Here is a 5,667-nt window from a genome sequence, read left to right as displayed (position 1 = left end):
CTTCTGTGATCCATCAACTCTCCCTCCACACGCCACTCACCCTGCTAAAATAAATAAAAATAAAAAATTATCACTCCTCCAACACACACTAATGCCTCCAAGATGTCCCCCGTCTTTATCCTACCTTCGCCGCCACCATCGGAATTGTAGAATCTAAAAGCTACAAAATCTCTCTAATTTTTAATGCATAAGTGATATAATTTATATAGAATTTTGTAATGATTTTCTATCTTAAACTTTCATGCATTATAAACATCTAATTACAAATTAAAATGCATGTCCTTATAAAAAAACCTAGTTTAAGAAGAAGAGAGAGATTAATAATAAAATCGACCAGGCAGGCTAGACGATTGTCTAATCATTTCTATCTCTCGTTCATGGCATTCTAGTGGATTTAAAGGATCAAATTGATATAGCATACATTTATGGGAAGTTTGTAAAAGAGCTAGTGGTGGAAGATAATAAATTTAATATTAAGAAGAAACTTACTCCTTTAGGCCCTCAATCAAGAATCTAGTAATACAACCATAATCATCCTTCCCTTTTACCATTATGGATTCCCAAACTAGGCCGCGTAGTTCTGCTGAATTTTTTCGATTAGGTAACTACAAAACCACTATTCACTCGAAACGCCTCGTCTCTCCGTCATCTCTCTCTTGTTGTAGAGTTATTTGTAAGACATATACATAAGGTAACTATTCATGAAGTGGGCCCATTGTCACTCTCTTATATAGAAGTTACATGCCCACCAATAACTCTCATCACAAATCTCATCTGCTGTGTCATCGCATGTTTTCTTCATTGGAGGAAAGTCCCTCTATGTTGCCGGAGCTTGTTTCTTGAGTTAACGTTATCAACTCGAGGAGCAGCTCCTTGCTAATTCCCATCTCAACCTTCACCTTGTCTTTGTTGTTTTATAGAGACAAAAGCACTCTCTCCTTGCATATCCTCTCTGTTTTTAGTGCCTGGAGATCACAAACAAAAAATCCTATCTCGCTCAATCTTCTCCCTCCAGTAACTTTCACCATGCCTTCAAGATCATTGGCAGACGCATTTAGATCCCACCCGTCATCTCACGCAGCAAAGCACCTTGACTTTTCCTCTCTTCAAGAAAATACCTGACTCACAATGGACTCAACTTGATGATTTGAACAGGCAACATCCTTCAGTTGAATCCTTCATCACGGAATCTGTCCCCGTTATCGATCTCTTAGACCCTAACGTCCTTCAAAACATAGGCAATGCATGCAAAAACTTTGGTGGTGGGTGCCTTCCAAGTCACGAAAACATGTGCATCTATTAGCCTTCTTGAGAGCGTTGAGGGTGTTAGTAGGAGCCTCTTCTCTTTACCTGTCCAGCAAAAACTCAAAGCAGCTAGATCAAACCCGATGGTGGCTTGGTAACTGGCTATGGTGTGGCCAGGATTTCTTCATTTTTCTCCAAGCTCATGTGGTCAGAGGGATTCACCATAGTTGGTTCTCCACTCGAGCACTTTCGCCAACTTTGGCCCCAAGATTACACCAAATTCTGGTACATGATAATTTCACATGCAAGTGTAAAAATTCATATACATAGACACTAGCTGGCTACTCTTTTTTTTATTCTTTTTGGGTATTAAAGGAACCACTGAAATAATAAACACCAACTCAATATATATTAATTAGTGCATGCTTTCGTATGGACTAGTGGGTATTAGTTTGGTATTGGAGATCAAGCTTTGTGGTAAAACACAAACTCCATTTTCTCTCCGTAATGCAATTAGCAAAGATACAATGAAAAGCAATGGACCCAGATAATTGGAGGATTTGGAGTTGCTGTGATTATCTTAGTATCAACAGACAAAATTCCACTTGTTGCGGTTTGCTTTATTTATCTTATATCCATAACAATAGCATCTGTTACTATGATACAGCTTTTTGTTTTCATCTTTCTCTAATGATCACAAATTTCGTACTTGTGATTACAGGCGATGTAATTGACAAGAACATTGAGAAAGAAACTGCAAAAGCTAGCGAGGAGGTTGACATGGGTTAATGCTGGGTTCATTTGGGCATAACCAAGAAAAGATTTAAACTTGGGCATGGATCCGAAAGGTGAATCCAAAGAAGGTTGGTTGCAGCCATAGCAACTGACTCCACCCGCGCTTGCCAGATCCAGACTCTGCAATGGGTCTTGCTGCACCTACACAGACTATCCACCTCTGCTGAACAGGACCAAATCTTACCAGAACAACACAAGTGGATTGCAGGTGCTTAAAAGAGGGAAATTGGGTGGGTCACCTGTCCCATCCAATCCCAGGCGGCTTGTTGTAAATGTATGGTGACCTGCTCCATATCCTATCAAACGGGTTGTACCCTAGTGTGCTCCACCGAGCGGTGGTTAACCGAACCAAACACAGATTATCCATTGCGTATCTCTACGGGCCACCATCAAGTGTTCAGATATCACCCATACAAAAACTTGTAGGCCCAAATCATCCTCCTCTCTATCGCCCAATCACTTGGAATGAATACCTTGTCGCTAAAGCTAAGCATTTCAACAAAGCATTATCATCGGTTAGGATTTGTGCTCCTCTAAATGGACTAGTTGATGTAAACGATCATAATAGTGTAAAAGTTGGTTAGGAGGTGAGTGATCACTTCTTACAAGTAACTTCAATTTTATCCTGAAGTTTTACCCTCCTTTTCTTTTTCTAGTTATAGCTTGCTTTTTCTTTTTTCAAAGGACGGTAGTTTCTCAAAAATTTTCATGGTTGACCACGTTACGAATCACTAATTTGCGCAGGATTGTTGTATTGTAAAACTAGAGATGAAACATGTACTATAATAATGGAAAAGTTGTTGGGTTACTACCTATGAAAAAGGATAAGCTATATCAAATCATATAAAGGCATAAAGACAAGATGCTCTCAATGTGTCTTTTCTCTCTATTATGTCTTTTGTCATTGTGTTGTTCATTGAGGAAGGGAGGAAAAGTATACACATGCAAATCTATCTTTAATCAAAATTTGGAGTCTTCAAGAGTGAAAGACATAGAAGACGACATCTTTTTGCCTTGGATATGATGAAACATCCCCATCTAGTTAAATAAGACAACAATCAACAATAAATAATCGTAATTAGTTCTTAAACTTTGAAGTTCAATAAAATTATAATTAAGAAAAAAAAAACCTTTAAAAAAACAATCATTCCTCCAACGAATAAGACATGGATTACTCAAATTTAATGAAATTTAGCAAAAATAGTGCAATTTACAAATACATGTATCACGCTCGGAGCCAGATGCAAACATGAGAATATTCTTAGTGGATCAAAGCAATTTAAACAAGGACATAGAACATTTTTTGTGTTGGTTGTCGAAACTGTTGTTATATTTTTACTTCAAATTAATTTTTATTGATGTTTTTTTATTGTTTAGATGTGATTTTTGATGTTAAAAAAAAAAAATTTTAAATAAAAAATATTATTTTTAATGAGATTGAATTTAAGAAAATAAAATTTCTATTTACTTGTTATGTGAAGCCAGAGAGTAAACCATATATATTTTTGTTTCATAGAAGGTAGTTACAGAAGGAGGGAAAACCAGCTGTAATGACAGTTGGTATAACTGTAAAGCAATTATAATAAGTTTCTAACGCTAGATGATTACTATTTAAAAAATGTATTTTTTATCAAAGTTTTTATATCATCAATAACTCTTTAACTAAAACATGTTTTATAATAACATATCTAATAATATAAGATACCTTTAATTTATGGTAAATTCTCATCTTAAATGCAGACCTATCACATAAATAAAATGATTGATTAATGAGTTTAAGTACTGAAATTGAAAGGACAAAGAGAGGGCCAAACTTAGAAAAGAGATGCTAGTTCAGTCCAAACTGGAACACTGTTCGGTAATTGGATTATATCTAAAGCTGAAGATCTCGGATTTACGTTTTGCTTTTATATGGATGAAAAGATAAGACATAGGCCTAAAACTATCATGTGGAGTCCAAGATTTAAAAAGGTCATTTTCAAGTGTTCAGGCCATATCTCGAGTTCTAGAATAGAGAAGTCTGAATTTATTCTGTAGGTTCAGTGTTCAGGCCATATCTCGAGTTCTAGAATAGAGAAGTCTGAATTTGTTCTGTAGCCTAGACACTGTTCAGTGTTCAGGCCATATCTCGAGTTCTAGAAGTCCAAATGACCTCAATTTTTTTTCCTGGAAAGATGGGATAATTTCTTAGAACTTTTATGGTACAAGTGGTTCAAATTCAAACGTTATCAATGACGTTTTATTCAGACAAGAAGATAAGAATTGTCACCAAGTCAAGATGTGGCCACCCACTCAACAATTAGTCATCAAATCAATAGTTCTAAATTTTGACCTATAAAAGGAGGTATTTGCCATGCATTTAGGCATATTGGTTGTTCAGATCAAGATCATGCTCTTTATTTCTTTCTTTATATTTTGTAATGTTTAAGTTTTATTTCATGTTATATTTTCCTTAATCTCTTGTTTATACTTTTCATTTTCTTTACTATATTAATGTTCTTATGTTGTTTATTTATGTTTCTCTTCTTTATAATATTTAGCTAAGTTTATTATGTCAAGGTGAAAAGGTTACATTAATGGTGTTAGGATAAGTATAATATAAACTCAACATGGTCTTCAATGTTTATATCCAAGATAGTTATTAACATGTCGTATCTTTTTATCTTATTAATTCTTAATACCTTGCTTGTTAAATGGTTAATCTTGATTTATGTTTGTATAACACTGGTATAACAAATGCTGGCACTTTCATAGCCAACCGTATAGTATAACCTATACTTGTGCTATAAAAGAAACTTGATTTGTTGTTAACATAAGTTAATATCATGAATTCTTGACAACATTTAAAAGTATGGTGTTACAAAAATAAGATAATTAATATGATCATGTTAAAAATTTATAATGAACTATTAAGGATAAATCATCCGATTGAAACCTCCTTTGTGTGCGGTTTCAATTGATTATATAAAAGAGTTTGGTCACGTACATTAAATGATAGACTTTGTAGGGTATCCTTATCTTCTTTAGAAAAAATGGTTGAAGATGATAATCAGTCTCTTTATAATGAGAATAATCGAGTTAGAACACTTAGAGACTACATGAATCCAACAAGAACAATTGCATGATCATGTATATTTTTTCCTCCTGGTGCATCTCATTTTAATTTTAAGCCAGACATTATTCAACTTTTACCTTCTTTTCATGGCTTAGATCTAGAAAATCTATACTTGCATTTGAAGAAGTTTGCAACACTTATAATGACTCAAATTATATCATGAACACCATCAGATTAAAGCTTTTTTCTTTTTCTTTAAAAGATAAAGCTAAACCATGGCTACAAAATTTGAGACCAGGATCCATTCGTGCTTGGGATGAAATGCATCAATAATTTTTAAAGAAGTTTTTTCATCTCATAGAACAAACTCTTTTAATTTACCAATGTTGGGATAGGTATCGAGACTTGCTTAATACTTGCCCTCATCATGGTTTTGAAACATGGAGATTGGTTTCATATTTTTATAAAGGATTAACACCTAAATATAGGCAAATGGTGGAATTGATGTGCAATGGAACTTTTGAAGATAAAGACCCTGATGAAGCAATGGAGTACCTAGACTTGTTAGCTGA

General features: G+C 34.5%; 1 pseudogene; it reads left to right on the top strand.

The window, feature by feature from the left end:
* The first annotated feature begins 758 nt into the window (after positions 1–758).
* Positions 759–2,681, top strand: LOC118037939 (gibberellin 3-beta-dioxygenase 1-like; annotated as a pseudogene).
* The last annotated feature ends 2,986 nt before the right edge of the window (positions 2,682–5,667 follow it).

Source organism: Populus alba, chromosome 3, assembly GCF_005239225.2.
Source record: "Populus alba chromosome 3, ASM523922v2, whole genome shotgun sequence".
NCBI classification, from domain to species: domain Eukaryota; kingdom Viridiplantae; phylum Streptophyta; class Magnoliopsida; order Malpighiales; family Salicaceae; genus Populus; species Populus alba.
Note: the sequence above shows the minus strand (reverse complement) of the source record. Positions and strands in the feature narration are given on the sequence as shown.